At 34.7% G+C, this 26,447-nt stretch overlaps 1 protein-coding gene across 13 annotated transcripts in view; it reads right to left on the reverse strand.

Annotated features, from left to right (window-relative positions):
- LOC105229813 (probable serine/threonine-protein kinase DDB_G0282963) overlaps positions 1–25,620 on the reverse strand; it is a 191,185-nt gene extending 165,565 nt beyond the window's left edge. For 4 of the 13 annotated variants that reach the window (XM_049454241.1, XM_049454240.1, XM_049454228.1 and 1 more), the window contains exons 1-2: positions 22,130–22,848; positions 19,276–20,209 (exon numbers count right to left, since the gene is read on the reverse strand). The gene's annotated coding sequence lies outside the window, so the exon portion shown is untranslated. Of the gene's footprint in view, positions 1–15,168; positions 15,474–19,275; positions 20,210–20,562; positions 20,821–22,108; positions 22,849–25,039 lie in introns of those variants that run through there. The other 9 variants (XM_049454235.1, XM_049454233.1, XM_049454231.1 and 6 more) reach the window with 9 other exon arrangements.
- Between the last annotated feature and the right edge of the window lie 827 nt (positions 25,621–26,447).

The raw sequence follows: 26,447 nt of genomic DNA on the forward strand, positions 1-26,447 counted from the left end.
AAATGCATAATAATTTAATGCACTTTTGATGGCACTTTGCAAATTTACTTTGACACTAATTTAGTCTGCGTTGTTTTTGTGTGTAAACTTCCATTTTCATTATGCAAATAAATGCAGTTTTTCTTTTTGTTTTTGTTTTTGCTTTATTTGCCGACACTTTAACGCTAAATGCACTCGACAATTATGAAAGTGTTTATTATGAATATTTAATGTAACGAATTTACGTTTCATGATACTTCCCTGCATTCCCTTATTTACTGCAAATGAAGGATAATTGCATTAGATAATGCTTTTACTGCTTCTTCAAGCGAAATGACAACTGCTGTGGGCTTAAAAATTATACGTTATTACACTTCTATGCTTCCTCTAGGAAAATTTTTAGTTTTCAATGAAAGGATTGCTTCTGCTGGTTGGTGACACTGAGCGTAAGAATCCATCTTGAGACCCCATCTTGAGACCCAGCATTCTTTATTGGATAATATTGGGCCGAAAAGACCATGTACAGGACGCAGTGAAAAAAATATAGCAGCCGATGCTGAGACTGTACATGAAGACCCTGGAGAGTCGATTCGACGCCGTTTGCAGCAACTCGGACTGACGTTTGGAACGACTTGGCGCATTTTACGTCGAGATCTTAAATTGAAAGCGTACAAAATACGGCTTATGCAAGAACTGAAGACGCTCCATCTTACCAAGTTCTCTTGAAAAGTTCCAAGAAGATCCGATGTTTTCGTACCAAATTTTGTTCAGCGATGAGGGTCATTTCTGGCTCAATGGATATGTAAACAAATAAAATTGCCGGAAATGGGACGACGAGCAACCTGAAGAGATTCAAGAACTGACATTTTATCCAGAAAAAGCAACGGTTTGGTGTGGTTTGTGGGGCGGTGGAATCATCGGTTCATATTTCTTCAAAAACGATGCCGATGAGAACGTAACTGTCAATGGCGACCGTTATCGCGCCATGATAACCGACTATTCGATTCCTGAAATTGAAGCTCCTGATCTTGACTACATTTGGTTTTAACAAGCCGTCGCCACTTCCAACACATCGCATTGATTTATGGATTTATTGAGAGATAACTTCGATGAGCAGATAATTTCACGTTTTGGGCCGGTCGATTGGCCACCAAGATCATGCGAAATCACACGGTTAGATCTTTTTCTGTGGGAATAAGTAAAGTCTAAAGTCTTTACGGACAGTCCCGCTTCGATTCAAGCCTTGAAGCAAAACATCTCGTCAGTTACCAGTCGAAATGCTCGAACGAGTCATAGAAAATTGGACTCAATGGATGGTCCATCTAGGACGTAGCTGCGGCCAACATTTGAAAGAGATAATCTTAAAAGAGAATGATCTTTCGAATGATAATAAGCATTTCCCATTAAATCTAAAGTTTTTGTGTGTTGTCTTTAAAAAAGTAGGGAATCTAGAAATGAATCCCGCTTTAAAAATACTCTCAGCGAAATGTTCCAACACGGTCCTCCAAACTATTATTTGATATTTTCGACCGCAAGAGAGATCGAGAGATCTTTTGAACGCTCATCGCCTTCGAGGCTTATATTTCCTCTACAGAATTTGAAAAACCAGTTGCCAAAGATCTCTTCACTTGGCTCAAAGCCCGGATATTACTTTTCAAGCCATCCATCCATCAAAAAATAGTAAATAGCTGCATCTTTACATAGTTATCATGACAGAAATCTCTTCTTCAACAAATTTACGGAATATACTTCCTTTGTTTCTACAACAACAACAAAAATATCTGACTGAATCCACAAACAAACAAAAAGCGAATATTAAAATAATCGAGTTTGAAGCCGAATTTACAGCAGATAAGCGACAGCTCAGTCTCATTTGGCGATAAGAACTTTCTAATAAACAAATACATTTAAGGCTTACAAGTGACCAGCAATGTTGACAACGAACGAACGACCCCAACTCGCCGGAAAGCCTATCGCATCATATTTACCTTGAGCCACTTTGAAATTTTGGCTTTTGCTGAGGTTGTCACAATGCCGCAGCCCTTCCGCCGCACAGCCGTCAAGCGCTCGGCCATTGTTTGCATAAAAAGTGTTGACACAGCAAGAACAACAAAAATAACCCACAACAACAACAACAGGAAAGAACAAACAAAAGAAGCGGTTGAAACAAAACCAAGAAGGCAAACAAAACCGAACTCCAAAGAGTGTCCGAGACAGGACAACAAGCATTAGGTTTGGCGACTTGACAACAACAACTCGAACATATACACTATACAAATACTTGCACAAAGTTATGCCTGAACAAAATATACCTTCAAAGTCAAATTGGGACCGAACAGTTGAAACTTTCTAAAATGACATAAACAAAACAAAAAACAATAACAAAAGCAAAAAAAATCGACAGCACAAGGAGATATAAGTGACTATGAGAGAGAGGAGTAAGAGTAAGAGGCGACCAGCGCCGGTCTGGCATAGTGCGTGTATCGCTTTTCGGCCCGTGCCACCGTCGTCGAACCGGCTGGCAGTGATGACTTGACTTGCCTAACAATTTTGAAGATTTCGCTTCGGCCAACCACACACAAGAAAATATAAATATGCACACACATACATATACCATTTATAAATATATAGTTGACTCATAAGTCTGGTCGGTGTAGTTTTGGCTCGTGCGTTGAGTTCAGCTGCCGCCTCCTTTGCTGCTGTTGTTGCTTTGATTTGCTCAGCTCATGCACTAAATTGAGCATGAAATCTCTCGCCTTCAATCGTCCGATTCTGCTTGGTGCCGAAAATGGCGTCGGCCAAATAGTTTGCATAGCTAATGCCACCATGCGCGCCCGAGCTTATACATTGTATGTATGTATGTGTGTGTTTGTTGTAATTGTTTGTAGCCGCTTCGCTCAAGTGATTTCATGGGCATTGCTCATATTCGAATGTGGCATGACTTGGTGTGGCATGTAAAATATTTACATTTAATTGAATGGTTTCATTATGCTAATGATATCGCTCCGATTAACCCCACACATTTGGGGCGCATTCGGGTTTAGTCGCAGAATGCGTCTTGAACTCACGTTAAACTTTGCACTTGCGAATCTCTGCAGTGCTTTGTCGGCTACGACTTGGAGACTTTATGCGTTGAAAGTAGATTTTGCTGAGTAATCGTGCATTTGATGGCACTTGAGATGTTTGAATGACGATCCAAACTGATTTTTTAATTATGGAGGCTGTGATGAAATCTATAGAACATGAAAGGTCCAGCAAAAAGAAATCCATACACTAGGAAAGTCGATCTACATAAGCTTCTCTCGAGATGAATTTTTCACCAGTAAAATCACTCGCTCTATGCAAGAAAAGAGTGTAATCACTTTGTGTCAGGCCCGGACTACAAAGTAGTTACATAAAAACCTCTCAACCAAGCTTCTAGCGAGTCCCTATCGTTGTATGCGGCCTGACGTGGTTTCAAGTTGAACACAATTCCCATCCTATTGACTGGTCGCTTCAGGGCGATTTCTGGCTTCAGACGGTCAGAATGTTTGTGGTGAAGGTCCGTATTAAGAGTTTAGTCGTAACGGAGTAGTACATAGTAGACAATTCCCTGGCAATCCCACCAAATACACCCTGCCTGACAGTGGTTCCTAGGTTGCTCATCTTTTGCATCGGCTCACCGAAATTCGATCAAGACCGTTTTTCCTTAACATTGTCATAATTGACTTTTCATAAACAGTAACCCATCGCTTTATAAATGGATCGATTCCTTTGCGATTTAGCAGATGGAAACTCGGTCCTTAAGGCTTCTTGGCGCCAACCCGTGTGACACGCATACATCAAGCTTCTTTTCTGATGTCCATCTTTGACTTGTGGTCGAACACTACGCAGTTGAGCAAACACAAAACTGACTGAGGAATGTTTTTAGCTCGAAATCTTACCTTTCTAACACATAACCTGATCACATTACCATATATAATACAAAATAATGGATTTCTTTTTACTAAACCTTTTATAATAAAAATTTTCATAATTTAACTCAAAAAAATATTTATTTATTAAATTTTTCAATTACCGCTTTCTAGATTTTACAAATATATTTCCTTTGAACTAAAATATTGTCATATTGAATTTATTTCTTCGATTTATGGTGGCAACCCTTTCCCAAAAATATTTTACAATAGAAATTTTTCTCGGATGACCTTGGTTTGAGGTCTCTTTCGTAATATTTCGTTAATTTTAACAATTTAAATTAGATAAATTATGAACGGGTGGCAACACTGAAAAAAATCAATAGTGTTAGTTGAGCCTAGCTTCATACCTCTATAATAATATTTCGGTAATTTAATCAATTTAAGATAGATAAATTTTGAACAGGTGGCAACTCTGAAAAAATTCAATATAGTTAGATGACCTTAGTTTGAGACCTTTATATAATATTTTATTTATTTCATCAATTTAAGATAGATAAATTTTGAACAGGTGGCAACTCTGAAATAAATTTTCAATATTGTTAGATGAGCCTAGTTTGAGGCTTCTGTAGTAATACTTTATTTATTTTATCAATTTGGCATAGATGAAAAGTGCAAAGTTTCACCTCAAAAGATTCAGATTTCACCTCATTTTAATACAAAAATAGAACTATAAGTGTAGCTGTTGTGACCGATTAAGGTCGAAAAAATTGGGGTATCTCGAGCCTATGCTTTGTTAGATATTGGATCACATCATATTAGAAACATGACTGCTCACCGGTCCTTTCATAAACTCTCATTTACTGGAGGATGTTTTGTTCGATCGGAAGAATTTTTTGCTGGAAATAGGGTTCACTCATCAACTGATGAGACTGATGACAGTTAAACAGCTTGTAAAGGCCTTATGCCGGAAGCTGGTCCGGAAGCAGTTTTCGAACATACTTGTAATTGATTTACTGGGTTAGTTTAGGTTATGCTAAAAGCTATTTTTGATCCTAAATGTAACTATAAGTGAACCTGAGTTCACGCCCTATAAAATAATGATTTCTCGGCTCTTTAAACTGCTTTTTTCAATTGCTGGCTTTTGAAACAGAATTTTTATTTTCATGCTGCGGGAAAACTAGCCGCTCTTTCCACGTCGCTATCACACCCATTAACTCATGCACTGCTGTTTCTATTTTAAGTATTCTGTTAGATGTGCCCTTGCTTTTAGTATAAAACTGGAATAATACTCAAAATAAATCACACAAACGTATGCCCAGCGTTGCAAATAACCACTAAAAGCATATACCAGTATTTTACAAAAAAGTATAATTTTAGCAAAAGCAGACAGACGGGCGGACAGTTAGACAATGGTAAAACCGACAGCACCTGTCCGCAGACTCGTCGCTTCGTAGGTGGATATGTCGGAATATGTGGAATTGGGTTGCAATGCGGTTGGACTTGGTTTTTATGCGCCAGTGCACATAGAGAAAGACCAACAACAATCACCTTTGATATTTATATGCCACACAGTGAGATGGATATAGTATGTATGTCTATGTATATGTGGTACAAACAGGTGGTCAAAGGGATGAAAAATTAAATATTAGAAAAGGAATGAAAACATAGCTTGTCCAAAAATATTAATAGACATTATATTAAACGTGATATTAAAGTCGACTGAAAGTAAAAATAAAATGTTTAGGGTTGCCAACTATTTTTATACATGTTTTTTTGAGGAGTCTCGAAACTCGACATGCACTCCTGCTCTCTGAGAGCACTCATAAGCAACTTGGTGTAAGGGAACTGTGGGACGGCATTTCAAGCTCCTTACTTACACTTACTTACAGCCGCACATGAAACTATTGATTTTGGGAAACGTGGAGAGAAAAAAGACTGCATACTCTGTAGAACCTCCAGAGGTGATCTGGCAACTGATACCCTGAGCATACCGAAATTATGAAGTGAACACTTCTCCAGCCTGTTGAATGGCAGAAGAAACCATAAAACCTGTGAAAACTTATTCCCCAATCAATGGCGACGCCGTTCGATACCAAACGAGGTTTCAGCCAAGGCGACCACCAATCGTGCGACTTCTTCAATCTACTACTAGAGAAAATAATTCAAGCTGCACATCTGAATAGAGAAGGTACAGGCTTCTGCAAAAGTGTAGAGCTGCTGGCGTACGTCGATGACAACCGCGCCATTAGTTCTGCTTTCTTCAGATTGGACAAAGAAGCGAAGCCAAACGGTCTGGTAGTGAACGAGGGCAAGACGGGAGAAATATCTCGTCATTAATCAAGCAATCCTCGCGACTTGGCTCACTCGTCACTGTTGACAGTCATAACTTCGAAGTCGTAGATAATTTCGTCTATCTTGGAACCAGTATAAACACCGACAAGAATGTCAGCCTCGAAATCCCACGCAGAATAACTCTTGCCAAGAGGTGCTACTTCAGACTGAGTATGCAAAGTTCCATCTCAAGTATAAAACCTCTATCGACGAACAAAAACCAAATTCTACGGGTCACTCATCACCTCTGTTCCGCTATATAGTGCAGAGGCAAGGACGATGACAACATTTGATGAGTCGGCATTCCAAGTTTTCTATAGAAAAGTTCTACGGAAGATTTATGGTGCTTTGGGCATTGGCAATTGCAAACATCGCTGTCAGGTCATGTCGTCTTAATGGATAAAAACACTCCAGCTCCGAGAATATTTGACGCAGTACCCACCGCAGACCCCCACTCCGTTTGAAAGACCTGGCAGAGAATTACCTGGCTATTTCAGACTCCCCTGAGTCTTGAGACTCAACTTCTTATATCTCGATGTGACAGCCCTGCGCTCATATAAGTACCCCTTAACACAATTTTTAAGATTTAAGTTTGTCAAGGACTTCGTTAAGTTCTTTACTAAAGTTAAAGGCACAGGTGAATAAGTAGGAAAAGGCTCCCTATTTAAATTTCAACGATCAGAACCGTTCCTGGACTTAGTTAGGCTGCTTTTATTTAAGGAATAATTGCTCAATGGGTAGCTTTGGAAGGTAAAAGATAAAATACGGTCTTAAAAAATCAGGTCTATTTGGGCTTTCAAGAGCTTGCAAGATCAAAAATGTTTTTTGGAACACAATCTAATACAAAAGGACTGTTCAAAAGCGATTTGCTACAGGTATACAAAAGTTCAAGATTTGATATTTACCGTCACATGTCTTGGAAACATTTTTTTCAAAACCTGCTTAGTAACTGTAAACTAAATTTAATAATCTTGTGTGAGCACAACTAGCGGATTAGTAATGTGATATGTACAGATATAACCTAAAAGTTACGCATGTCAGTGTCATATGACCAAAAGTCGTTGCTTCCGCCGAACACCAGCTGTCGCCATAAGTAACTTAAATCGGTTTTCGGAAATCACTTTGGCTCGTGTTTGTCAATAATAAATGACCATGTAAATTTTGCTCGTTAATTTTTGCCTTCCTCTTTGATAATTTTTTCTCCCGCTGCTAGCCGTAAGTGAATGCGCCGTTATTTATTGGGCACATAAACTGTGAAAAACGCTGAATCAGGGCAAAAGCATAAAAAATGCGAAATTTCTTAAGCTGAAATTGATATCCCGACGTTGTTGGCCACACGAAGGCGTCGAACAACGCCGCCGCTCTCCGTCGCACACTCACAATTCGCTTGTGACTAAATAAACATAAACATATTTATATGTGTATGTAGAAGTCTGTAAATGTTTGTTGTTGTTGATGCACATGTGTATTTGAATTTAATGAATGCTATCAAATTTTACACATACAATATATCGTAAAGCTAATAGTGGCGTGTGCGTTGATGCCTGAAAGCAACGGACTAAAGGATACAAAAAGGTTTAGCTCGCCAGCGAACTTACATGGAGACATATAGTAAATATGTATATACCACTGTGGGCAAGAATTAGTAAGACTTTTTAATTTAAATTTTGCTCAAAAACCCATTCGACGAAATAAATATCTGGTGCCGAAACGTTCAGAACGTTGGAAAAAGCTTTTGGTGACAAAGCGGATCGTGAACACGTTGACGACCACGTCCAGGACGGGCATCAACATCAATTGTTGATCAATACGTCAATAATATAAAGGAATTTTTGTTTGTGAATCGATGATTAACAGTCAGAGATCTTATTGACATCATTGGAATATCGAGAGCATCAGTAAAAACCATTTTAAAAGAAAGATTAGAAGAGTGAAAGCAAGATTGTTACCAAAATCGCAAGCTTTTTTCGTATAACAGAGTCCCGTTAACGTCTGTAAAACAATGCTTAATGACACCATGATGGCGATGAATCTTGAATCTATGCTTACAACCCGGAAATAAACGATCAATCAGCCGAACATCGTAGCAAAGGTGGCCCGAAGCCCAAAAAATCTCCCCAAAGCAGGTCAAAAATCAAGGTTATGTTGACAGACTTTATTATAGAATTCCTTCCGACCGGCCAAACTGTCAAGAAGGAATACTGTTTGAGTGTTTTGAGTCGTTTGCGCGAAGCTGCTCTTAAAAAGGTCGGAATTATGGGCCGATACCTCTGAGTTTTTTCAAATGATCCCAACCAAAATAAGCGAGATCTAGTGAATAAACTTATGGTTTTCTTTATAAGCTTAAATTTGGATATGATCGTATCTAGAAAGAATGTAGTACTACATTCATCATTTCGTAGTGTTAAAGAAGTCGAAATATTCGCGACGACGCTGGCAAGGTAATGTCGTCCGAATGGATGAAAACACTCCAGCTCTGAGGATCTAATCACACATTTATCGTTTCCAAGTTTTAAGGATGTCAAATTGTTAAAGAAGAAAAAAGACCGCTATGAGTTATGAAAACTAGTTCTAAACAAGTGCAATGAACCCGAAAGTTTTTACTCAAGATCTGTGAATTCGGCAACAATTTTGAAAATTATTTTGTGCAAGGTTACCAACACAATAATAACAATAACTGTGCGACCTTGCTGCATTAATGAGTCGTTTAACAACAATAAAACCAACACAGCGTTGCCAATCATTGTTATTTTTTACAATACGTCACTGTGAACCTCTGAATTAACTAGATTATCTCTGACTTATTTAGTTGTAGTAATATCAACTAGTCGAATCGATTTAATCAAGCTGCAAATGCGGTCATTAAACTCATACTATGCTACTTAATACCATTAGGGTGGTGCCATATTTTTATTATACTGTAATTGAAACTTTTCATAAAAAAAATTAAAAAATTTTGATGCCGGATGTTCAAAAATCCTGATAATTGATAGTAGTTATATGTGGCCGATATATACAATATAAAGTCACTCGGGAAGTAGTGACCCTTTTCAATCTTTTTTCGATACGCAGAGATACTATTATCACATTATTAGTACTAATCCCACACATTGACCGATTTTAGGCACTGGGATCCACATATTCAGTACCACTTGTACAATTTTCATTGTATTTGGACAATTTTTGGTCATAAGGAGGCACAACTCAAAGGCACTATTCATCACAGTCATTTTCACAATGAAAAATAGGATCGTCAGGATAATGTTATATACCGAATTTGGTTAAAATCGATCTAGCAAATCCCGAGATATGGATTTTCAGTTAAATGTTGGCTCTAATAGAACATGCTTCAATGATCTCGTTTGTAAAATTTTAATTTTCTGACGCAATTATTTATTGATTTATCACACTTTTAGTAGTTTTTACCAAAACCGTTATAAAGTGTGTGGGCAGAGTTATTATCCGATTTCACCAATGTTTACACTATCGCTAGAAGGACTGATATGATTTGTTCTGTTCCTCCATAATGTGATTCGTGGTGCCAAATTTGAAGTCTGTCAAAATCGAACTATGTAAGTACACTTGACCTAATCTAATGTATAATTTATAAATTTCTGTGACCCCTTAAGTCATATTTGTAGTATGTTTGTTACCACCTTAATTTATACTTTCCAAATTTCTACTATAATTATATTGATTACAGATTATGGCGACAAATGCTTTGGGTTTTTGTGTGATATATAATTCATTTGAAGTAAATTGCTGGCTGATTTAATAATATACAAAGTTTGATAATGATATATATTGTATATGTATAAATATATGAATAATATAACGATGTATTATCTAAGGAAATTATTATAAAGGGTTTTCCAACAATAATGATGTAATTTCTTAAAACAAACCACACTAATTATTAAGGAATTTGAAATGTATTTTTTTTTTTTGTAAAGCACAATCGATGCAATTAAGTTCTAAATATACATAACACCACTAAAATTGCCTCCACGACTTCTTTCGTAGGAACGAATTCGATGAACCTAATCTTCGAGTTGAATATCTTGAAAAGCATGTTCAATATTGATTTCTAAATCTTAAAGAGAGTCTGGTTTATTGCTAAAGACCAATGACTTCAAATAACCCCACAAGAAGTAGTGTAATATGTAAATGAAAAATCGTCAGTTAAGTGTTAATGATATGACAAGATACCCCGACATATCTCGCGAGTCCGTTCGAATGTATTATATTTGGTGGATATTTTGGGTATAAAACGCTTTCTTACTCGACTCTTTCCGATAAAGCTGAATTTTTTTTCAAAAAGAGTACCGTAAACAGATCTCTTTGGTCATGCTTGATCGTGCAAATTCCGATTCCACATTCATGGCGAGCATTATAACTACCGATGAGACAAGAGTTTACGAGTTTCACAAGCAAACAAGTCAACAATCATCGGAATGGAGAGAAAAAAACCAGAACGACAAAAAAAACTTTCTACCAAAAAGTGCATTTAAGCACACACATATCCTTTGTTGCTGTCAAGAAAATAATAAAATAATTACAGTTCAGCCTACAAACACATATACATACACACATATGTAATTCACATACATACAAAAAGTTGAATGAGTCATCATAAATACTTCTTGCTCACATACATTTCAGCTTGATTGAATGTTAATACAATTATCTGTCCAAATTGAAATGGTTTGTTACAACAAAAAAACATAATATAATAATAGAAAATTGTAAGGCAAAAATGCAGAACAAAAAGTTTCCCTAAATTGAAGGTTGACTTTTGGGGATGAGCTTGTGATTACAAATAATTATTGACTTCGTTACACTTACACTACAAGGTAAACAAAAAAATATAGATAAATGATTAAATAGATATTTATGATGTGTATTAGGGTGGTTCTTAGTAGGTGAAGAGCACGATTTTTTTCTGCAAACCATATAAATAGGCGTGGAAATGTTTGAGGAAGATGAAGGCTAAAATGAAAATTGAAATTTTTGCAGAAGAGAAAAGTTCATATATTTACATATTTTAAATGAGGCCATATACATAATATATCATTTTGATTAAAGCGCTAATTCTTCGTTACTTTTTATATTTGCAACTTTAAGAGATAAAATAAGTTTTGGAGGTTGCCACCTTTTCGAAATTTGTTTAGTCAAAAAATTAATCAATGCTAATTCTTCGTTATTTTTCATATTTTCAACTTTAAAACATAAAATAAATTTTTGAGGTTGCCACCTGTTGGAAAATTTGTTTGACAAAAAAATAATATTATACAGAATCATTACAATATGGGCATCAAACTAAAGAGGTTTACGAGGGCTATCAGTTGAAGCCATTATTTAATGAGAGTTGCCACTTGTTAAAAATTAATGATTTATTAAAATTGATAAAATATTGCAAAATATGTATCAAACTACAGAAATAAAGCTAAGAAAGTTTAAATTGAAAGTATTTTTCAGTAGGGTTGCCACCTTAATTTTTTTTTATTAAATTTATAAAATCAATTTTATAGTAACTACAATAGGTTAATTAAACTAAACATGAAATTCAGAAAGATTTTTGTTGCATATTTGGAAATTTTAGTATTTTGGGAAGAGTTGTCTCTTGTTAAAAATAAATTATTAAATAAAATCGATAAAATATTGCAAAATATGTAACAAACTGTAGAAATAAAGCAAAGAAAGTTTAAATTGAAAAAAAAAAATTTAGGAGCGTTGCCACTTTAATTTTTTATATTTCATTAATAAAATCAATTTTAAAGGAATTACAATACGTTAATTAAACTCAACAGGATTCAGAAAATTTTTTCCGCATATAAAATGGATTTCTGAGAAGAGTTGCCACCTACATACATACATACAACTTTTCATCGAAACATATAATTATAACAAATTTAGATAGTATTAAACAGTTGATAAGTATAAACATATCATTACAAAATAACACCTACATATGTATGTGTGTTTACCATAGAGGACCATATAGGCACTATAGAGCAACATATACATAAGTACATACTCGCATGTTCTCCATATTAACTTCTATGTTCTCCCGAATCTCAAATTCTCGAGAAACAGTAATTTTTTTTTACTAGATAGTTAAATATTTATCAATTTTTATTAAACCAGAAATAAGGTGCGTGACTTCGATAAAGCAAGCAAAACTTAGCTAGAATCCTAAATGTAGGCAATATTTCTTTTTGGTACTAGGATCTAATTAAAATATATCAATATTGAAAGGTCACCTATATTAAAGCCATCATTTGTTATACAAAAAAAAATTAATATTTCCACAAAGTCATGATAACGTTATTCTCAATAACTGGAAACAAAAAAATATTGCAAAAATTTCCAACAAAGTCCACACAAACCGAAATGAATGTGGGAGTTAACCGAATTTTTAGAAATAATTGACATTTACATATGAATCTATTTTATTAGTGTAATAATTTCGCATGTAAAATATTTGTTATTGCAAGCAGCATACAGTTAGAACGCCTTCGAGCGCACAAAATAGCTCACCGACTGCTGCTGAGCCAGCTTAAAAGTATGCAATGGAAAAAATAAGAAAAAAGAATAAAACCAAATTTGCAATAAATTTCCATTGCTCTGACATCAACAGCGGACCAGCGCAAATAAAATTGTCTTTGAGACACATATGTGAGTGTGTATGTGTAAGAGTGTGTATGGGTGTGTATGACTGTGTACATGTGTGTGTATTTGCAAAAATGGCTGTGCGCTGGTATTTGCTAGGGTCTCGCTCGTTTCTAAGCTGGCGAAGACAATCGCAAACTAATGCTTATGGCATATAAAATATAGTTAACACACACACACAGTAGTGTACATACATACATACATATACATATGCTATGCACTTATGTAGATCTAAAAATATATGTATAGTGTGGTATGTGTAAGTGGCCGTTGCTGGTTCAAGAATCTATAAATAACTGAGCTACCCGCAAGCAGAAGACGTATAGTACATACATATATGTATATACATACATACATATATATACATACACACATATATGCATATATTTTGTGTATGTGTTTGTTTCTATCGCTGTAGTTGTGTGTACACTCTCCGAGCGCCTGTAAGCAGACACCATTTTACGACAATTCGACGCCTCTCCAGCGTTTACGTAAAGGATTTCCCACTTGAGGTGAGTCAACCAGCTTCAGCTCTACATACAAATATATAACTGTACAAATCTGCATACATATCTACGCAATTAAAGTTGTACAGAATTGTAGTTTAATGTTCAGCTGCTCGGCTAAAAAGGCTTTGTGACCCTTAGTAAACCCCTGAGGGACAAGCTTCGATATGCAACCGAAAGCGTAGATAACAGTTATGATATAGAAGACGTTAGAAGACATTTATTTGTTTACTTTGGGTGTTGCTTGATGAGATTAAACACTTCTAAAGTTATGAGACAATTACGGGAGGAGGTTGACCAAGAAAACTGCCCCTCTTATAACCTTTTGGGTAAGGAATTTTGTATGTAGAGCTCAATATCTCGCGAAATGATTGCCAAAAAACCAGTTTTTTCACTCGATATTACAAACATGTGTTGTTGTTGTAGCGGCAGAAACATTCTTGAAGTAATTGTGAGGAATGCCGCCTACTTGACAGCCCCAGGCCGGAAAAAATCGATTCCATCACACCAGACTGTCGTGGTAACGATTACATCTCTGTTAGTCATTAACGGGAGGCTAATCGATAAATTTAGTTCGCTGGATTAGCGACGCATTCCTCGGTACACAGCATGAGCTCGTATTGAATCAATATTGTCTATAAGAATAAACATAGGGCTAAATAGAATCATAGGACTGCATATAACCTATTCAGATGGGAACCGTCCAGTTCGAAAGACCAGAAAGAAGAGTCATGTACACAAATGAGGAACGTTCTCCGAGCGTCATTCACTTGGGTGTAACCAGAAACGATTCCTTTACATATGACTCAAGCAGCTCACGACTTCTGCTCTTTGACCAAGTATCCTCTGGGTAGCCTAGAAACATCCGTTTGAAGGCGAGCTAAAGTGAGAAGGCGAAAAGGAAACAACAGTCTCGGATGAGAGACCCCTCTTTTAATGACGACCACTACCAACGCACTAAGGACCACGATTTAAGGGTATGCCCCTGGAATATCCGGTCCTTCAATTGAGAAAGTGCCGCCTCCCAGCATCAACCAGTCCTCGTAAAAGTAAGGGCTGACATCCACGTCTTCCACGAATTACGATGGACGGAATAAGGACTGAGACGAATAGGTCCTAGTGGCATTTACCACAGTGGCCATATAAAAGAGCTCAAACTCGGCCTGGCATTCATAGTGGGAGAGAGACTCCGAGTTCTGACATTCATCCCGGTGGATGAACGTCTGGCCACAATTCAACATATCGCTGATTTACGACCACGCCCCGACAGAAGAAAGGCGATGTGGCCAATGATCAAAAGTGAAGTTTCAAAATCACAACACCACAGCACAATAGTCGGTAAATTCAGTCTCCATGATGAAAGATCACCAAATGGGTTAAGTCTGATCGACTTCGTCGGGTCCGAAACATGGTTATTGGTAGTACTCGATTCAAGCATAGGAAAATTGATTATAGGGAAATAAAAAGAGAGAGAAATAAACAAGACTCAAGAGAAAGAAGTAAAAAATTAAGTCTCATGAGAGCGATAGAGATATTTTGTTGTTCCAGGATTCCTTTTCTTAGCAATTTTGGCCAGGTAGAATCTTCTCCCTGAAAAAGCCTTCAAAGATTTATTTTTTTCAGAATCAAAAAAATACACACTCTTTATTATCAAGAAAAAAAAAAGATCTTTATACTTAGAAATATTGGAAAATCTGTTAAAATATATACACACTTATATATACATACATATATTTATTTTTTTTTTTGTAATATTTTAAAAATCAACATTTGAAATCACTCACCTTTAAACGATTCGGTCGAGTATGATCGGCGATCGGCGTAAGCGTCGTTTTTGTGTGGAGGAAGATACAAAGCAGACGATTTATTTATTAATTTTTAGTTTTGAATTATTATTTTTTTGTTGTTGTAAGTACGAGTATTTAATTAAACGAGTATGTAGAAGTTTAAGAACGAGTGGTAGTAGATATAGAAGGATCAGGAGTTTCAGTAGTGTAAACGAACGAACGAACGAACAACGTATGTATGTATGTATGTTTTTCGTTTAAACTTAATTATTTTTTTTATCAAACTTGTACAGGCAATTCAACTAACATCACGAAAGAGTAATTATTGAGTTAACTGTTTTGTTTTTGTTACAGTTTTCGCATTGTCAAATAACCAACAAATATATTGATAAGAAACGCAACTACATCGTCAAACCAATCACGGGAAAGAACAAACGACTGGAAACTGAAAAAGAACAGGAACAGAGTTAACGCTACTTGGTATGAGGACCTTGCTGATGCATAAATAGTAACAAACAAATATACAGAATTTTATGAAAAATATTTTTGGTTTTTTTTTTTTACTGAGAGTAGTGTACATAGTTGAGGATGAGAAAGAATGGGAGAGAGAACGAACCAACGAACCCAGTTGATTTTTTAATTATTTTTCATAATTTTTTTAAATTTTTTTATTTTTGTGTTATTTTACATATTTTTTGTTTACATAGTTACAGTTAATAATATTTTTTATGTTTTTGAAAAGTTTTTTCAACTCTTTTTGTATATTTTCTATGGCGATCTATAGATTTGAAAGTTAGGTTAGGTTAGTCTCAATAAACTACGAATAGACCAGGTTTGGCCCTTTGCGATACCAGATGGATTTCAGTTCTAACCTAACCTAACCTATATATATATTTCAAGGCTAAATTAAACAAACTAACTTAATATCAAAGCATGCAGAAGAGCGTTAGAATTAGAGGAGAAGAAAGTGTAAAATTCTTTGATAAGAGGAGGGAAGAGGGTGCATTTTTTTTATTATTATGGAAATTTTTGGAGAGAAATGTATTATATATAATTTACATAATTTAATTTTTTTTTTAAATAAAAAATTTATAAAAAAGCAATAAAAATTACAAAATTTAATTTTGAAGAAAATAAATTAATGAAAAAAAATATTTTAGAAAAGAAATTAAAATTTAATATTAAAAAAAGTTTAATTTTGAAACAGAAGTTTATTTCAGAAACAATAATAATTACAATGTTCAATTTTGAAAACAAAATAAAAATATTAAAAAAAAACGACAAAAGTTACAAAATTTATTTAAAAAAATAAAAAATGCTAAATTTACTTAAGAAAAAAAAATTAAAATGAATATTTGGAAAAAAAATTAAATATTAAAAAAATTATTTCTATGTATCCATATATGTTATACAAAATATTTTCAGCCAACTTCTATTTCTCACTTGATTCCAAAAAGTGTCGAAAAACATATTTTTGTTTGGTAAGATTAGGTTAAGAATCATATGTATCTCACTTCCGGAGACTATTTAGATAGAGACAGTTTCGATTTCCTCCACCAGAAGGTTACGAAATGACACTAGGGCAAGGAATTATATAAGACCTGAGTTATTCCCATCAACAGAGGTGATCATGTGGTAAAGTTTTTGTTAGGTGTTTAATTTATTTTAAGTAATTTAAGTCCGCCGTGGAATGCCGTGTCGCAGCGGAGAGAAAACCGACTGCATACCGCAACGTTACAATCAACAATAACATGTGCGGGATGGAATAGATATACAAGAGTGATACTCGAAAATTAAACGAAAATATGTGGAGACTAACAGAAGGTTTCAAGACCGGAGCATACTCTTGTGGAACCCTCAGAGGTGATCTAGTGACTGATGCTCAGAGCATACTAAAATTAATGTGGGAACACTTCTTCAGCCTGCTGAATGGCAGCGATTCCCCAATCGATGACTATGGAGCAGACGTTCCATTGCCCGACGATGTAGAACTTCTAATAGCAATTTCGCGTCTGAAGAACAATAAAGCTGCGGGGGCCGATGAATTGCCGGCCGAGCTATTCAAACACGGCGGCGAAGAACTGATAAGCATGCCATCAGCTTCTTTGCAGAATATGGTCGGATGTAAAATAACTTTTGTGTCGACGGATATATAAAACGAACACCTGTAAGATGATCAGGTAAGGTGGTAAAGTGGACAACCTAAATTCTTACTGTTATAAAAAACGTCACTCCAATGGAAAGATAGCTGTTCAGGCTCCAAGAATAGTAAAATGCTTCTTTTACGTTCCCTTAAATAGGGAAGAACACACAACTGACTTGTGAAACGAAAAAAACTACTGTAGTTAATTGGTCGAAATCAGTGATTTTAGCCCAGAAACGAAAGAGTCAAAAAATAACTACTGTTATGATGGGTTTCAGATCAGCTCTGCAAGCGATGATGAACTATCAGGTCCTTATGACCCTTCTGGTAAATCAGAAGAGATTTAGGCAACTCTTCGCTCTCAGCACGATACATCTTTCAGAGGCTCTTAGAGATCTAACCGGACACTGTCCGATCGGAGTTCAAGATTGGGAACCTTACCGGATGCCAGTTGCATCTGCTGTTTGGAATAAAAACTACCTCCTCGAATATCCCACTTTTGCCAGATTAATAACCGATCGGGATTCATGATTAAACATCTTACTGGATACCAACTACATCTGCTGTTTGGAAACTTTCTCCTGTCCCGCTTTTGTCGGAGCAAGACAAAAACAACTCGGATCTCATACTTTTAGACATAAATATGAAATACCGGATATAAAGTAATACACCTAAGCAGTTTTGTGATAGGTTCAGGGCCTTTTTACCGAATTTTGATATCCAAACACAGGAGTTTTGCGTCTGGCTTCACAAAAGATTGTACTTAACAGTCTAACTGTGATCCTCCGCCATGCTGAGGGACCAGCAATCTAACCTAACCTAATCTAAGCCAACCATGTAGACTTCGCCAAACGTTACATGGAACATAATTGTACTCGTACGTCCCTATTATGTTTTTTTGCTCAACTACAGATTTCTAACCTCAATAATTTGATATTTTAGTGTGGAATTGGATAATTTTTAAAGCAGAAAAGTTGCTTACAGGTCGTCATTAAAGAGTCGCTTGACAACGTGGCTACGGCATTATTACTGATGATTTTGACTTCGAAACTGTCTAACAATCAAGCGAATGGCGCTCCAAAAATGAGCCAAAACTACGCAAAAATTAGCTGAAGGCACTGGAGGCCATCTCAGCCGAGGTTTATAAGAAGTGTATGGAGAATTGGGTTTCAATACTCATATTGGTTCTGGCGTCGATTTTCAAGGCAATAATAAAAATTTCTATTAATGTAGGTGAAAATGCAGTTTTCTTTTTCTAACAGTCCGGGTCAAATTTGATCAGGTAGTATAACTGTATAAGTGGAAAAGACTTCTAAACGCAGTTTTTGGAATCAATAGCTCTTAGAGCGCCCATAAATATATTGAGAAACTTAATTACACAAGCAATTATATACAGTAATCAGTATTAAGCCGATTATGAGTGATGAAGGAAAAGTAATCCCTGGTACTTAGTAGTAACTTAACTCGGCACAACACTAAATGAATATGTCTGTATGTAATTACATAAGTATAAACTTCATTTCAAGCTGTGCGTTGAATAAATGTAATGAAAAACTATGCGAGAATGATTGTGACAAAGAAAAGTACGAAAGGAAGTGACTTTCGCTCTGATTTTTTTCTTCTTTTTCTTTGATATTTTTCTGATTACTTTTTGTTACAATTTTTTTAGCTTATCATATGCGCAAAGGCGCTTGTGTTAGGTAAGTGAATGGTAATTTCGTTTTTATTATTGTTGTTATACAAAGGTTAATTGTATGCAGGATTAAAAGGACATAGCAAAGGAAAGGCAAAACACTTTATGAAAATAACGAACGAACGACTAGGGAATCATACGAGTTGTAACGCTAACGAATACTAGTATTTAGTAGTAGTAGTTGTTGTTGTAGTAATAATGGAAGTTGTAGTTGTATGCAATTATATTTATAAGCAAGTATGGTTAGGTATTTGTTGTTGGCGCTCACATTTTAATTGATTGATTTGACACATTTTGCGTGTTTGCCGTGCATTAACAGTTAGACAAGTTCAAAGCGTGGCATACGAAACGCATGTATGTATGTGTGCACTAATACTACGTATATCTGTAGACTATGAGCAGTAGGTGCGTGCTTGGATTGTGCAGTAACGGAAGCGGAAACAGTTGCGGCAACGTAAAAGCACCAAAGCACGAAATGAATAAATGCGGTGCTGTGGAGTTTTTTTTTGGATACTTTTTTGAGAATTTTTTATTTGAAATTTTTTTTTGGAATTTTTTTCGACTTGTTTTTGTTTTTTTTTTTACTTTCTTTTTATTTTTATTTTTTTTACTTTCTTTTTATTTTTTTGATTTTTTCTAATTTTTTTTTGTTGGACAAATCGGGCGAATTTACGAGCTCAGCAGTTGGCGCTGCGCGTTTATTAGTGTGTATGTGTACGTGCAAGGATCACTTTACGCACCAACACATGTAAGCCAGAATTTACACACACATGCACCTTCACCTGTGCTTATATTGTATTAGCGCTTCAGCTGAGTGCTAGCACACACACACACAGCCACGCACTGACATTAATATCACTTCCGGTGGCGCGTGTAGTGCACTTCCAGGCGCGCCTGTGATTGATTGCGGAGTTCCGTTCGCTTTTTATGCACTTTTGCTCGCTATTAGTTTTTGTTATTATTGCAATTATTGTTTATTAAAAGCAATTTTTGTTATTTGCTAACGTTTTTCATTATTTTTCTGGAGTTTCCATTATTTATTAATATTTTTTTATTATTTATTAATCTCCTATATTAATTTTTGGCGTTTTTTATTAGTTAATCGATATTACTGCGCGCTCGTTAGTGTGTCTTTGCATAAGCACAGCGTCTTTTACGGCTTTTTTATTGTTGTATTGCTAGTTTATGGCGCTTGGCGGCGACTAGATGACGACATTCAGGGTGAAATGGAACACAAAAACAGCAAAAAATGTAATATTCACGCAGTGAGAAAGCAAAAACAAGACAATTTTAAAGCGACGACGTCATCAGCAAAAGCGAAAACAACAATAATATGAAAGAGATATTTCTGCTTTTGATGGCATAGCGCTCGCAAGTAAAGAAAAAGGCGAGAGAAAATATTAAAAATAAAATTAATTTTAATTATATCGAAAATTTACCGCTAAAAATTATAAAAAAGTAATAAACAACAAACATTTTAGTAAAAATTAAACCAAAGGACAACAAATAAAAGTTACACAATTTATTTTTAACCTTAAAAACACCTAAGTCTCACCAATTTGAGCGAAAAACCACCGAAAAATCACTAAAATTATGCAACAACAATAACAAACTGCCTGTCAGTCGCACACGCGATGGACTAAAGCGAACAAATTGCCGAGTTAGAAGAAACACACAGTGTTATTGGTGTTGTTGCACGAGCAGAAACTCACTGGAGGCGGGGAAAAAGTGAAAGAAGTAAAAAATAAATAATTTGATAATAATAACAACAACAAAAATAATTGAAGCGGCGAAAAAAAATTATGAAATTAAAAAAAAAATTTAAAAACTAAAAAAAAAAAATAAAAAGCACGTTAGAACAAAAAATAGAAAACGTACAAAATTAAAAAAAAAATAACTTTCAAAATTTAAATTTTTACAAAATTAAAAAAAATAAAATTACATACAAAATTAAATTTAAAATTAATTTTCAAAATTGAAAATGCATACAAAATTAGAAAAACAAAAATTTAAAAAAATTAAAATTTAATTTATTAAAAAAATTAAAATTTAAAATTAAAAATTTAAATTTAAATTTAAAAAATTTAATTGTGTATGTAATTTAAATTTTTAAAATTAATTTTTTTTTAATTTTGAATTTTAAAATTTAATTTTTTTTAATTTGTATTTTTTTTAATTTTTTAACTGTTTTAATTTTGATTTTTCTAACAATTAATTTTTTTATAATTCTTTTTAATTTTAATTATGTTAATTATTTATAATTATAAATTAAAAAATATATAAAAAGGTACAATTTAAAAAAATATACATAAATTAAAAATTAAAAACAATTTCAAAATTAAAAATTGAAACTTTATTTATTTGAATTTTTTTCCAATGAATTTTTCTCTTAAAATATTCGTTTTAATTTTTAGTTAAAAAAAATTTAAATTAAGAAAAAATTAAGATTTCTTAAATTAAATTTTTTTTACAATTAAAAATTAAAAACAAGAGAAAAAAATGATAGAGTTTTAATTCTTAATTGTAAAAATAAAAATTAATAAAATTTATTTTCAAAATTTAAATTATTTACAACATTAAACAAATTTTAAATTTAATTTTGTAGCAATTTAAATTTTGAAAATTAATTTTTTTTAATTTTGAATTTTAAAATTTAATTTTTTTTTAATTTGTAAGTTTTTTTAATTTTTTTAACTGTCTTAATTTTGATTTTTCTAACTATTAATTTTTTGTATAATTTTTGTACAAAAAAAATTAATAATTCATAAATTGAAAAAAGTAAAAAGACTTGAAAAATATTAAAAATTAATTAAAATAAGAAATAATGAAATTAAAATTTATACATTTTTTTAGTTTAATATTTTTTAACAATTAATTTTGTATCTCAAACTTATTAATTTTTTTTAATTTTGTTTAATTTTTTTAATTTAATTTTTTTTAATTTAAAATTTTTTGTAAATGAATTTGTTTTCTCAAACTATTTGTTTTAATCTTTAATAAAAAAAATAAATTCAATAAAAAACTAAATAATTCAAATCAAATCCACGAAAAAACGTCAAAACGCGTCACAGCAAAATAAACACACTCACACACACACATACAAACACTCAGCGCGTACGCACACGAGCCAGCGCCACAGCAACGGCAACGAAAGCACCAACAATGGCACACTGCGCGCACAGCCGAAGGGACTTTTTTTCTTCGTACTACAAAAACCACGAAGCAGCGCACACAACACAACACGTCAAATAGCTTATGACTAAATCGTATTTTTTTCCTTCCTCTTTATCTCTTATATTATTGCATTGCGTTTTACGGTTCACTGCCTCGAAGTCTGCAACGAGCGCTTAAAATTATTTTCCTTTAATTTTTCATTTTTATTCAAAAGCAGGAAAGTTTTCGATTAGAAATTACCGTTAATAATTAAATACGCATTGTTTTTGTTATTGCGCTCACTTGTAATGAAATTTTCTGGCACTTATTATATCAACTCCTTTGTCTAATTAGCAGTAGTGGCTTGGAGATTTGTCGCGTTTTCCACCGCCTTGAAACACTTTTCTGCTCCGAGTTCACTGAAGGACTAAAAAATTCAATAGCAAATGCATTGCTGTCAGGATATGCGAGTGCAAGTGAAATGCGTGTGACAATTGCGCTGAATATGCGAGAGAGAGAATGAGTGTTCATGTTCGTGGGAAAAACGTGCTTAGCTGGCGAGTGGTAAAGTGGCGAGAGTTGGAGAGAAAGAGAGTATGGAACCTGTGTGCGGGCGTACACGTGGTGGTGGGTGCGTAAAAGCTCAGTGGTGTGAACGGTGCTGCCAGAAAGTTATTTTTACAGTGTTTTTACTCACTGAATGAAAGAAAAGAGAAATCAAGCATTCGCATTGGTCAGATAATTGAGAGAGTTTAGATTTAGTTGCTAGTTAGGAAAGGAAGCAGAGATAATTATAAAAATATGAATTCATTTTCAAGCGATCTATTTTACGAAGAAATGAGAAGCCAATGATCTTTTTTAAGATCCTCTTATATTCTGGGGTCAATCTAGAAGATGTTGCAAGCAGATTAAAAAATGTTTTAGAAACACAGTAAGATAGTTTCTCCTTACTTCACGTAGTATGAGAACTCTCTAAAGAATGATAGCCCGATTTTAGACTACAAGTAATTTAAACCATCAGTTTCTGATCTTGTTTTTAGAGGACTGAAAAATTAAACTCAGCTATAACGAGGAAAGCGGTGTCTACGCCAAGAAAAAAAAGAAGAAAACTCAAAGTAGAACCCGCTTTAAATAGAGTCATAACTTTTTTTAGAGGAACCGTTCCCATGACTGTCGGTTCTAAATGACCGGAATGGTTACGGATTTTTGTCTAGTCAAGAACTGTCGACTCTGCACCACTCTTCGGAATTACTTCAGAAATATTTTCATCCAACAACAACAATGATTTTGGCTGCCAATCTAAGCTTATAATGGAACTTTGAACAAAACGAAATGCAAAGGCTTATTAGAAGAACATTAGACAAGGCAAAGAATTGGTATTTATAAAAAAAAGAAACCTTAGGGTAGCAGCTACTTCAAGAAAGAAGACACTTTTAAAAGTGAATGGGATCGACCGAGCCTTTAGGAACTTAAAATATCTTTTCCCGACTACACAATAACTCTGTCAACTCGACTCTCTGTCGGACAAATTACACAATTTTTTTTTTAAAGAAGAATCAGACTATTTAAAAGATAATATGTAGCAGTAGTTGTCAGTAAGAGAGTTGGACCTCTCTTAATGCTGTATAATCTCAAACCTTATAAGTTCAGGATCGCTCTAGTAAGTCAATAAGGCTTTCGATAGTAATCAATGTGACACCGTGGCTTCGATAATAATCTTTTAAGAGTGAATGGTACCGACCGAACCTTTAGATACTGAAAAGATCTTTTTCCATCTTCCGTAACTGAGTCAACCCGACTTTTCGTCGAACAAATTACTTGCAATTTTTTTTAGAGAAGAATCAGATTAAGAAACAGATAATAAATGCCAGTAGTTGCCAGAAAGTGAGTTCGAACTCTCTTATTACTGTAAAATCTGAGACCTAATCAATTTAGAATCACCATAGTGAGTCACCAAGGCTTTCGATAGCAATCACAGTGAGACTTGAGTCTTCATAGATTCCATAACTATGGAACTTTTCGTAAAACTTTACCAGCGGGTTTGAACTTAGTCTTCATAGCTTCTATAATACGCAAAAAAAATATGAATTTGGTGATCTAAGGTCCACACAGCTTAAGATATACTATATGGATCTCAAGAGAATTAATGTTTATAGATGCTATCTTGCATGAAAAACCAGTCTACAGAAGTTTCTTCGATCTAAAATACATAACACTAGAACACCGATGCCGCTATGCTCTTTCATTTTGAGGAGAGTTGATTTTAAGAAACCGGAAAGCACTGAATTTTGACACTTTTTTCTGAAAAACTGTTTGTGGCTACAACAACAATCACAACAATACTTTCTCCATCAAAAAAACAGTTAAATAAATAACAATACACAAAAATCTGGCAACACTGTACAAGAGCGTAACGTAAAAGCTCGGCTCATTAGAAAATTTCCATGATTATTATGCCTTTGACATTTCGTGATATGGAAATGACATGTTGCGCTGCGGAACCAACTTTTTGCTAATGCCATGACTAACTCGAAGAAGAACGAAGAGTGCAAAATTTTTAAATTGCCGAAAAATCAGAAACATATGAAGCACAATTGATTGCCGCACAGAATTTTTTATATTCTAAACTTTTACAAAAATCGACAGCCGCGTACACAATAATAAGAACACTACATCTGCACGGCAATATGTCAGCCATAACGGCGCTTCAATGTCAAGCGAGTCAAATGCAAATTATTTGGCTAACATTGTCACCAGCAAAACACCGTTCGTGTGACGTATGACGTACGAGCGCACAGAGCACAACAACAAAAAAACTAAAGCGAAAAGCAAAATATACTTTTTAACACGCGTTTTTGTTGGTAAAAACTTTTTTTTACATTTTATTGGTGAATTTTTTACACTTTTGCTATTGAACTTCCGTATGCGACGTCAGGAAACTCGCTCACTCACTCGCTGACTAACTAACTATCGGGCTGGTTGATTGCCTGTCTGTCGGTTGGCCAAAGCGCACAGCGCTGGAAATACAACTGAGCATTTTGACATATTTCCGTTCAATATTCAATATCCAATGTCAACACTGCCACAACAAAAACAACAAACACACTTTTTTTTTGCTTCCCCTTTACACTTGTAAGCCCATGCGTTTGTGTGTGTGTGTCGTGACAGTTCCCCCTCGTAGACAGCACACCGACAGAGGGTTGCTCGCAAACATCAAACTCCCTCGCAAGCACACACTTTGCGCCTGCAATTTAAGGGCTGCACAAATCGTCGCACGTACCGTCACAACGACACTTCGATTGCAACACTATTCAACTGTCCGCCTGTCTGTCCGTGGCAATTTTATTGAATGTATATTTGCATTTATTTTTCATTGTCACAACTTCTTTGTGCTTCGTAGCAAAGTTTTCTTGCGTTTTTCACACTTCTTCTTCTTCTTCTGTTACTTTTTTCTGCTTGTTTGCAATGCAGCACCCCCCAGCAAGAAGACTCACCACTCGGTCGTTCCGTCTGTCTAACTGTGGCGTGTGTGCACTGCATGAAGAACGAACACTTGCTAGTTATCGAATTTTACATGTGACTATTTTGCCACCCTCCCAATTCGGTACATACTTGTATATGTGTGTGTGTGTGTTCGTGTGTGCCGTTACAGCGATTTGACAACTTTCCTCGTTGGTTTCAAATGTCAAAAGTGTGGAAACGCTCTCTTCGCTCAGTTGCTGAATAAGTTTTGGAAAATCTGCATTGAAGTCAGGACACGAGCGACATCTGACCGCTGCGGGGAATATTGACGTGGGAATAAAGGGTGCAATTTCATCACTCAGGCGGCTTTAACGTCAGTCAGATTTAATATTGCAAAGAATTGGATCAAAGCAGGCGTTGATTAAATTAAATTAGATTATTTAAGTTCAGATAAGATTAGATTAGTTTCAGATTATGCTCGATTATATTCGTATAAATTAAGTCAGACGACTAGATGTAGACTAGATTCGACAATATCTAAACTAGATTAGATTAGTTCAATATGAATAGTTTCCAATTATGATTAGATTATATTAGTTTTCCATTAAAACTTATTCGATTATATAAAATTAGATGACTTTAGATTAGCCTAGATTACATTTAATTCCAAAAATATATATTTAAGATTACACCAAACCAGGTGAGGATTAAAAATAAAATGGTGGGCCAATAACAGATTAGACTTTTCATATTCTTTCATAGATTTTCTAAAATCATTTCAGCTCAGATCAGCCAGTACATTATAGAAATCGCTACTTCCTTTGA

The sequence above is a fragment of the Bactrocera dorsalis genome, chromosome 4 (genome assembly GCF_023373825.1).
Source record: "Bactrocera dorsalis isolate Fly_Bdor chromosome 4, ASM2337382v1, whole genome shotgun sequence".
In the NCBI taxonomy this organism is placed as follows: domain Eukaryota; kingdom Metazoa; phylum Arthropoda; class Insecta; order Diptera; family Tephritidae; genus Bactrocera; species Bactrocera dorsalis.